Raw genomic sequence first — 10,754 nt, 5'->3', positions numbered from 1 at the left:
CTTGAACAAAATGGAACAAAATGTTGAAATGCTATGTGACCTCTTGCACACATGCACACATACAATAGTTTGTTCCGCATTTGGAATTCAACATGCATGAGTCAGAGTATCCAATATCAGTAATTATAGCTATAAATGCACAGCTATTATGCACTCATTTTGTGCAGCTTGGCAGTGGTCTATTCTACCAGGATCAAAAAGGTCCTGACCAAGCACTAAGGGTTTGTGATCTGCCACCTGTGCAGCTTTGGGTTGCATGGCAGGGGTAGAGCACCAGTACTCTCATCCCTGAGAAAAGCTCAGGTTCCTATAGCAAAGATGTTCCCCTGAACACAGCAGTGTTGCAGATGAGGTGTTCTCAAGCCCACATTTTCTTCAGCACAAAATCTTTGCATCACAGAATCTTAAGTGTTGGAAGGGACCTCAAAAGATCATCTAGTCCAAATCGCCTGACAGAGCAGGACCATCTAGAGTAGGTCACACAGGAACTCATCCAGTTGGGTTTTCAGTGTTCCCAGAGAAGGAAACTCAACAACCTATCTGGGCAGCCTGTTCCAGTGCTCCATCACCCTCACATTGAAGAAATTCTTCCTTATAATTCTTTAGAACCTCTTATGTTCCAGATTGTACTCATTGCCCCTTGTCCTATCATTGGCCATCACTGAGCAGAGCCTGGCTCCATCCTCCTGACATCACCCTTTACATATTTGTAAACATTAATGAGGTCACCCTTCAGTCTCCTCCAAGCTAAAAAGCCCCAGCTCCCTCAGCTTTTCATCATAAGGGAGATGCTCCAGTCCCTTCGTCACCTTTGCAGCCCTGCACTGAACTCTCTCCAGCAGCTCTCTGTCCTTCTTGAACTGAGGGGTCCAGAACTAGACAGAATATTCCAGATGCAGTCTCACAAGGGCAGAGGGGAGGAGAAACTCTCTTGACCTACTAACCACAGCCCTTCTAATACATCCCAGGATTCCATCAGCCTTGGCCACAAGGGCACATTGCTGGCTCATGCTCATCCTGCTGTCGACCAGGACCTCCAGGTCCCTTTCCCCTACGCTACTCTCTAACAGTTTATTCCCCAACCTATACTGGCACATGGGGTTATTCTTTTTCACATTCATTCATCTACACTGATTTATAGCCTTCTTCATGGATATTGTCTCCCCAATATCTCCCTGAGGCCTACAAAACTTATCAGCATAGATGGGGGTGCTCATGCTCACTGCACACTGCACTGACAGTTCTTGTGTGGTCCCTTTCAGTCTGTGCCTCCTGACAGCCAGCCCAGAAGTAGTTTTATGTGAGAAGGAGTACTTGGAGCTCTCATGCGATAAATAAGCACCATACTAGAGAAACAAAAGGAGAAGCACGGGGAACAAGTACACACTGAACAGTGACCCTTTGGTCAAGACTGACAGGCTTGGCCTGAACGGCCATCTGGCTGTGAAGTCTGAGTCACTCCTGCCAAAAATGGCCCAACAGGTGCCTTCACACTTCAGTGAGCCACCACGGCCTTGCACATCAAAGCTGCAGGGGCGCCTCGCTGCCATGCCTCCTTGGTGATGTGACACACCCCCAGCCACTGGCCGTTCACCCGTCCTGGGCCCCCACGGTGCCCTAAGCGGCCTCCTGTGCCCAGAGCGGCCGCAAACACCGAATAAGTGGCGCCAAACGCGTGCGTCAAGCAGTAAGGAAGGGCGATGGGGCGGCCAGTCTGCGGGTGGGCAGGGGAGGGGACGCAGGGCACATCGGGACGCAGGGCACATCGGCAGGGCCTCGCCGCCACGGCCCCTGGAGCGGGCGGGAGGAGCCGGCCTGCGGGCGGGGCCTGGGCCGCGGCTCGCCGCGCCGCCTCACGGCGCCACACACTGGTGCTGGAGGTGAGAGAGCCGCCGCGTTGCCGTCCGGCTGGGGCGGGGGCGGCAGCAGCAGCCCAGTCCCCAACTCCGGCCTCGGGGGGCTCGGCGGGACGGTCGAGGGAGGGGGGAGGCCTGCGTCCTGGCGGGCGGGGGGTGCCTCGCTGGCGGCCGATACAGCCTGGCCACGGGCATTAGCCGGGTGAGGCGCTTACATCAGTGCGTCCGGTGCCTCTGCTTTATCTTGTCTTGTTTTTACCCACTGTGGGGTGGGCGGTCTCGCCGCGGGGTATTGAGGCGAGGAGGTGTTTCAGCGCTTGTCCGTTTTCGGGTTTTTTTTTCTAGTTTTATTTTAGCCGCCCGTGTCCCTCCTCGCGGGGAGCAGGTCTGTGAGGGAGCCGGATGGCACGGGGCTGAGGGCTGTGGGCCAGCGGGCAGGGGCTGAGCCGGGCCGGGTGCGGCTGATGTGCATCCCCGCTGGGGAGCCCACCTGCACTAGAGGCCGTGCCAGCTGCAGCTTGAAGGACTTGACAGAAAACGCGTCTCAGTTGTGAGGTGTTTGTTTGCATGATTTGGGGATATTTTTCCGTGAACTTCCCCGAACTTTTAAGTATTTTAATTGTGGAATGGCAGCTTTTTAAGGAAAAAAGCGTGTGAGGGAATAGTGAGGGGTAAGTCTCAGCGTGCCTTAGGCGCTTGGCTATCCCGGGGTCAAACTGTGCTGCGGCTGAATGAGATTATCCAGGTGCGCGCAGCCCGTCCCCGTGGAGGCCCGGTGGGGCCCCGCTGGCGAGGCCGCCGCCGCTGCTGCCCCAGGGAGAATAGGGCTGGGCTGAGGCGTTTCTGGCCGGGATACGGGCATTGCTGAATAGCGTTCGACTGCAGGGAACTCTTTGAATAACAAACTTACGTCTTAGTACCGTGAGTTGGCGTTCCTAGAGTACCAATGTTTCCAGTACAGCGTGTAGGTGAGCAAAAAAGGAATGTTTTGTTGTTTTCCTTTGGGTTTTTTTATATCCTTTTGTTTTTAATGCTTCTTTAAAACAGAGCTATGGTGTGTGCTAACTGCTTTAGGAAAACTTGGTGCGGATGTTTTGTTAACTCTCCCAAAGGAAATTGAAATACACTTGTTTCATGTTGCTTCTGAAAGGATATTGCTTAAGGTGAAGAAACAGTGGGGGTTTTCCTTCAATTTTGTTAGTGAGTTACATATTTGTGTATTTTGAGATAACATTTGGATAATGTGGAACAGGGGTCAGATCAAAATGAAAGCCACAGAAACTTCTTAAAATTAACCCAACGTAAGGAGGATGGGTAGTTTGGGAATTAATGAGTACCCATTGTAGCACCCACTGGGTTTTTTTGTCTCACTCTGAATTTATGGGATATTTATCCCATGACTTATTATGGTAGAGATCCTTTTTAATAAAGTTTATTGAATGATGTCTCAAAAATCTTTGATCTTCAAAGCAGAGAATATATAGTCCGATGAATGCCTAATGTAGTTGTTACTCTGACTCTTAAAGAGCCAAAAAAACCCATAAATAATTCTTAATTTGACATATCTCTTCCTCCATCCAGATGCTTTCTCCCATCCTTAATTTACTTTTTTTCCTTGTAGCCAGCTCAAAATATTGCCAGTTTTGTTTCTGGCAATATTGAGGGAAAAATAAAACATTATTGTAAAAATGTTCCTTTTCAATTTTTTTATTTTACTGTATATCATCTCTTTCCTGGATTCTTCCCCTCCACCAATTAGGTAAAACAGGGAGTAGAAAATAGTACTCTAAGTTTAGGAACTGATCATTAAACCATGAAAACCTGCAGGTTTCTTTCACTGAGTTTAGTTTCTGCTGGTTCAGAGTTGTTCATAATCTTTATAATCTGTGTCGCGAATCAGGTGGTCCATATAGCACTGAAAACATGCTGATTCTTGCAGCTCCATGTGCACCGTGTGTACCTGTGTGTTTATGGTCTCTGTGACCAAGGCATGTTAAGTGTGTAGGTGTTCTTGGCTGCTTTAGGGTAGAAGCCAGCAACGGCCCTTCCTTAGGACCTAGGCAGCTGTTTGTTCGTAAGGCACTGCCTCCCCTTCTCCCTCCAGTTCCCACTTGGTTTTAGGGGGAAGTGAGGTCTGGCACAACTTCTGTGCAATTTGCAGCACACTGCAGGATACAATGCTGTACTAACAATTGCTGAGAGCCTGCCCAAGCATTTGTCTTACACAGTAATTGAAGAATGTATACTTACTGGTTACTTTGGCTACTTCAACTATATGGCTTTATAGTTGAAACTTTCAAACCGTGGAAGCTAAAAGGCTAGCTTCACTAGTCAAGCAAAATAAAATGTGCCTTAGAAGTATATAGATGAGCAATTTGTTCATAGTGTTCAAAACCCTCTGTTGGTTAGAACTGAACAGCAAATTCTGCACAAATTAAGTGCCATGAAATGCTATTCTACATGAAGACTTACTGACAGTGCTAGACAGGGATTGGGAGGACAGTTCTCATGCCTTCCCAGCTGTCTGGTGTCAGGTACAGCTTGGACCATTCTTCATCTTCTAGGTTTAATTTGGGTTTGAATCTGTTTTGTAGTGTAGCTGCTTTTTGTGGGCACACAGCATTGGTATTCTGAATTTTATTTTCACTGAACAGATCAAGTATCTGATTTGTCATTGCAGATTACTGCTGTGATTAGGAGGTCATGCATCTTGTCTTACTCTTTGCATTTTTACAATCCAGAAAGAGCTTTTTCTCCTTCTGTGTAAGGAAGAAAGTCTTCAAGTCTTCCCTCAGTGATCTGGAAGTCCTGTCTTTTACCTTCCCTCTTCATTCTCCATAATGAGCTAGAAAACTGTATGAGCCTGTTGCAAGGTACAATATATTGTACAGTAAAGAATGTTAATTTTTATTAAACAATATTGTATTGTTATTTCATCTTTCCTGTAAAACTAGCAGTTTTACTTGCAATCAGCAAAAGTAGGGGAAAGTTTTTAGGTGTTGCAAGTGCCTCATGTATTTTCATCATTGTTTAGATGTGCTTGTGTTTTGATATGGGAGATTTTTAAAAACTGAAAGTAATAGTAAGATTGGATTAGTTTCTTCAGTATGTCATGGCTATGGTGTGTGTCCTAGTCGAGAAATAATTTGTAAAGTTCTGTGTGTTGCCATGTACATGTATAGTCATAGTTAGCTTCTGTCCAGTAAAGCAGTTGCTGGATGATGACCATTAACTGTATGCATTTTTATTGCTAGCTCTTATAGCTTGAGATTAATGTCTTGTGTGACTGCTTGCAGACACTTCTGTGTCTGATATCCTGATTTTTATGTGATCCTTATTACTTCAGTATTTCAAATTCTATAAATTGTGATAGATTTTTTAAAATACCTCTTTGAGACCAGGGAACACTCAAATTACCCTGAAGCTGAGACACAGAGGCTGAAAGATTCATCCAGTGCTTTGTAGGATGTGCATGTCTGCAGATCATGGTCCAGTGTTAATAAGATTTTTATCCTCTCTTTCTGTCAATCAGAAAAATCATTCTGTGGAAGAAGTACCAGGGATTTGAAATTACGTTCCTCTTGGCTCACTTTGCCCCTGTACCAGCTGACTGAGTTGGCAGTTTTCTGGCACATGAAGATAGACGTTAGAAGGCTATAATGGTGTCCATTCACTAGAGCTGCTGGCTTATGATCAGAATTATATTGAGTATAAGGGACATACAAGGATGTTTTAATTACATGAATACTTATAAAAATGAATACCGTTCAATGGTAGAAATAGAGTTGTAATTTACAAATGCAGTTATTAAATCTTGTTCACAACTCCAGAGTCAAAGCCATGCTATTTGAACTGAAGGAAACTGCTAGCATTTTATAGTTTGATTAACAATGCAGTTTAATAGGATATGGCCTTCAGCACCAAAGCTGACTTTAAAAATCTACAAGTGTTATGACAGTGGCCGCTTTTTTTGACTATGGTTGCACAACTGTCAGTAAGGCTTTGCAATAATATCAGATCACTGAACTGATCAGGGTTAAAAATGACTTTGCGAGAGCAAAAGAAATTGGTGTTGAGGGCAGTTATCTTTCAACTGACTGGTGCTATTTGCTGGTGCAACAGTTTATGAGGTTGTGTTGTGAGGTTGTGTAAACAACAGTGGAGAGGCAGAAGTGGAATTAATAGAGTGAGGCTTGTTAGCTTCTTTCCTCTTCAGAAACTAGTATGTGAGATTGCTGTTGGCATTCCTGTAATCTAGTCAAGAGAGGGAAACTTGTTGCTTGGTTGCAGCAGCTGCTGCAGCCATCATGTCTTCAGTCTGCATCACAGCCTAAATCTCAGATTTTGAGCCCATCAGGACTTTGTCTCTTGTTGCTGTGAGCTATGGCACAGTGAAACCCATTGTCAGAGCTGTGTCTGCAAAAGGAGTGAATGGCCCAAATTCTCCTTGGGCTATTTTGTACCCAGAACTTCCCATCTCTCTCTATCTGAGGAAGTAATTTGTTTTTTTCTCCTGATGAGTCTGTTTTCACAAGAAGTTCTTGGCCTTGGTAGCCTTGTGAGTCAGATGAATGCCGGAGGATACATCCATGCAACTAAATGGTACCTTAATTATAGCAGGAGTGTGCCTTTCCAGGTCTCACCATAACTAGTCCCAGGAACAGCAGCTGAGGAAGCCAGAAGATACCAACAGAGGCAAGCTGAGACTGTCAGTCAGCCTGTGCTGGCCTCTGTCCTATATTGGCTTGCTGCTCTTGCTGACTGGAATGTGTAGAAAGCTTTTCTGGTGCTGAACGGCACTGTATTTAGTTGCATAAACTCTTATAGAGTCTCCTGCCATTAGCTGCAGGAACATCACTGCCAATAAGTGTTTCTTCTTGGTTTTTTTTGCAAACTGATGTTTCTTCTCCAAATCCAAGGCTGGTTTTCTTCAGTTCATGAAGAGGACTAAGTGCATTAGTTAACCACAGTCTGAGACATGCTTGCTCATTACTGATGAGTTTCAAGGCAACTGTAGATTCACAGGCTCTGTGTCAAATGATCCTTTTAAAAAAATTTTATCTTACTAGAGTTTTCTGCTAATTTCTTAAGTGATTTGGAATGCGGTTTGTAAATGATTGTCTTTACAAAATTGGGGAAATGCATTTTCTTTGTTTATTTTTTTTCCTGGCAAACTCAGTTGTTAGCTAACCATCCTAAGCACAAGTTTTTATTCCAGTAACATAAAACTCCACGGCTGCTGCCTATCTTCAATTAGATTATCAATTAAAATATTTCTTTTGGGTCAATACAGCAGTCTTCATGGTTACATACCTTTCCTAACTCAAGCTTTAAAGTTACAGGATTGTTGAAGAGGAGTTTAGAAATGCATGGGCTTCCTTTTACAGCTGTAGGTAACAGTCGTCAGAGGATGATTGAACAAAACTAAAAGATTCTGGGATTCTCTGGATACTGCTAAGATAGGTTTTTGCCTTGAAATGTTCTGCAGCTGTTCTTTCTCTTTGTGCCTAATTAAAGTCTCAGTTTTAATGAGTCAATGCTTTTTGCCTGAGAGTAACACAAAGTTTGTGTGAGACCATGCCTGGGTTTATGGTGGGGCAGTTAGTACTACATGGGCTTGTCACTGCGTCCTCTACAGAATGAAGGAGTGCATGTGCAATGGTTTGTGGTTGGCTTGTTTGCCAGACATTGATAACAATAGAACAGTGACACTTTTTCAGCTCTGGCAGAAGAACTAAAACCATCTTGGGCAAGAATAATGAACTAAAGTAGGTCTATGCGAGTTTTTTTGATCACTTTATTATTTAAAGTTACTTCAGTGTGAAGTTTGACATTCAGAACTCCAGTAAGGGGTGTGTCAGATGTGTCATGGACCTTTATCTTTAGTGTGTGTTTCTCTTGTTCTACACGTTGGACAGGGCTTGCATAGTGATTTTTTTGAATATACAGATATTTTTCTATGCATAATTCTAAAAAAAAAAAAAAAGCTAAGGCAAAAATAATCCCATTGAGGTTTTTTTTCTCCAGCTTGCCTCTGACTTATTAGGAGAGGTTTATCTGAAGATGGAGGGGTGAAAATTTACCTTCTTGACTGATGAAGAGGTTGCCATGCAGTGTAGTCTTTTGGCTTATGAGTCATGGTAAAGATTACTGCACCTTTACCCTCATCATGGTGCAAAGCACAATCAGCAGATCCACACCTGCAGGTGCTGATTAGGGTCTCCTGTTTTTCTTTGTGATGTGTTTAATGTGAGTCTATTCAGAGATCAGAAGGAGTGGTCCTGGTTTGTGTGGTGTGGAGTGGTCACCAGGCTGTGGAGAGATAAAGTGGTATTTCTGTGGATAAGTAGTCAGGAAAGAAAAAGACATATGTGACTTACCTTGCATGGAGGAGCACCATTAAGTCAAACTAGAGCACCTGGATTCCACCAAAGCTGCTCTTTTCTTGATTTTGAGTGACATGAAAGTCAGGATAAGATATAATTGTATAAGATATGTGGCAGTGCATGAAGGCAGGCACACATGGAAACCTTCAAGGGACTGGTACTTCAGTCCTTTATTCACCACTCAACCTTGCACATTTTTCCTCAAGGAAACTGTCACATTGGAAGCGGTGGTGGAAGCTGCTGGAAGGGAGGAGAGATGTCCCACCAAGTTCAGTCACTTGGTTAAACACAGAAACAAAGGAAGTATTATGAAGAGATTTTTGGCTAGGAAACAGAAAACCTTTTCACGAGAGTCCACAGCGTCTCATTTTGGTTTTAATACAAACATGATGATGTAACAAGTCATCTCATTAAATAATGATATTTGTATACTTCAGGTTATCAGGTTTTGTTTACAGCATAAACTTTTTGCCAGTTATTAGTGATCACCGTAGTCAGACTCTAAAGTGCTGTATGTGGAAGGAACTGTATTATGTGTTTGAGTGGCAAGAGAAATCCAAATTGGAACCTTACTTTGCATTGAGGCATTGTTGGTTTTTACACTAGAAATACTTTGAAACTACTGGGAATGTGGATGAGTAAGGGTCATAGACCTTATGGTCACTTCATGACCACTTTTTTGCTGGGAGATTTCTGCTGAAATGTGTGGGGGTGATCCTGTACAGTGATGTGGTGCTGCTGGGACTGCTTTGGTCTTAGTCATACCAGTATGGTGATTCTTAGCATGTGCAGGAAGCAGAGTTAATATTGTGGAAAAGACAGTTTGACATCTGATTTCCAGGCAGAAAAGCACACATTGAATATTATTGCTCGTTTTGTAAATAGTGGAGTTCAAGCGTGAGGTATTAAAAGTACCTAAAATTGAAACACAAATACCCGTGTAGTTTTAAGATACCTTTAAAAATTCTGATGTAACTAGATGAAACAATGAATTTAGGAAAAGTTTTAGTTATATTGATTCTGAGAAGGAAGAGTTTTAGACCTTTTCAGTGATATAATTCATGGTAATGCAAAATGACCTCTTAAATGGCAATGTGAATGACAGCTTGCTTGTCTTTCATTTATGTAGAGGTATCTACTAGAATATTCACTTAAATTATAATTTTATTTGATTGTGGTGTTGTTTTTTTTTTTTTTAAATGGAGTCTTTTCAGAGCCAAGATTAAAGAACGAGTAGCTTATAACTAAATATTTAGGTTAAAATGATTCATGCACTGTTTCACATGTGAAATGTATTCTTCAAAGTCCTATGCTTCAATATTTGAAAAAAGAAGTTCAGCAGTAGAAGGAACATCCTACTTGTTAGTCCTCAAAATTTTAATGAAGTCTGGGACTGCTGTAAACTGTCATCTTTGCTCAGTCCCAAGCTTTCTGTCTGGAGTTATGTAGAACATGGGCACCTAATTTTGGCCTATCTGGGAAGAAGTATTTTCATTGTCTGCATATTTCAAACAACAAATTGAGTGTACCCTGTTGTTTTTGTCCAAAATAGCTAAGAAATATACCAGTGCCTAGCTAAACTGGATATTTTGTAAGTCTGTGCTATGCCTTCATTTAGGGTTTGCAAGATTGCTTTGCTTTCTTTGTGTTACTATGGTGCTAGAAAACATGAGTTCTTGTGTGTTGTTGTGTACCTAGGTGTGACTTCTGTTATGTGCTTTGCATATGTGCTTTGGAGTATAAAGTGTTAATGCAGACAAACGGACTCCACCTAGGACTGCCTATGTTATTTGACTAGCTATGGATAGGAGAGTAGCAGAAGTGGAGATTTTGAGTGGTGAATTAATACTTCAAGTCACTTACAGCCTATACACCGTACAGTAAAGGTAGTGATTCCCTCATTTATTGTTGCCTTGCCTCAACAGACTAGGCTTAGGTGGTGGTTGTTGTTATTAGAGCACAGGCCTTGCTGTTGTGCTGTAATAAGCCAAAAGCAAGGGTACAAGGCTTCAGGACAAAAGAAGAAACACATTTGGAACAACTCTTCAGAGTTACTGGTTCTGAAATTGAGATTATTGCCTTCTATTAGCAGACGAACTGAGCAATTAACTTCCTCTTTCCCATAGCTCTCCAGTAGGTCACTGAACTAATAATTCCACTGTTAATTAGTACTCTCACTTTTTTCTGTGTAGTCTTGGTTGTGAAAGAGATAGTCTGTAACATGCACTTTTCTCTTTTTCTCTTTCTCTCTTTTTTTTTCTTAATTTTACAAGATACTGTGCTTGATTTGGGAAGTCTGATTGTGTTTTAAGATGAATGTACTTTGCAACACCAAGAAAACAAATTATATTTTAGCAATGTACGTTAAAGATATTTTCTTGCTATAGGAACAGTTAGAAATGTTGTTTAGAAAGGAAAAAAGAGCCATGGTCTGCTCTGTCTCTGGGGCACCAGTTTCTAGATCTAGCTGGGTTTCTTTGGGATCTGAACTCCATTGTAAGAAAACCCAAAG

The 10,754-nt window shown here is 42.7% G+C and overlaps 1 protein-coding gene across 6 annotated transcripts in view; it reads left to right on the top strand.

Annotated features, from left to right (window-relative positions):
• Positions 1 to 1,829: 1,829 nt before the first annotated feature.
• PIP5K1B (phosphatidylinositol-4-phosphate 5-kinase type 1 beta) overlaps positions 1,830 to 10,754 on the top strand; it is a 107,688-nt gene continuing 98,763 nt past the window's right edge. For 4 of the 6 annotated variants that reach the window (XM_062018705.1, XM_062018703.1, XM_062018707.1 and 1 more), the window contains exon 1: positions 2,613 to 2,824. The gene's annotated coding sequence lies outside the window, so the exon portion shown is untranslated. Of the gene's footprint in view, positions 1,881 to 2,040; positions 2,059 to 2,612; positions 2,825 to 10,754 lie in introns of those variants that run through there. The other 2 variants (XM_062018706.1, XM_062018704.1) reach the window with 2 other exon arrangements.

Source organism: Colius striatus, chromosome Z (genome assembly GCF_028858725.1).
Source record: "Colius striatus isolate bColStr4 chromosome Z, bColStr4.1.hap1, whole genome shotgun sequence".
Lineage (NCBI taxonomy): Eukaryota > Metazoa > Chordata > Aves > Coliiformes > Coliidae > Colius > Colius striatus.
The sequence above is the reverse complement of the archived record's forward strand: the minus strand, read 5'-3'. Positions and strand labels throughout refer to the sequence as shown.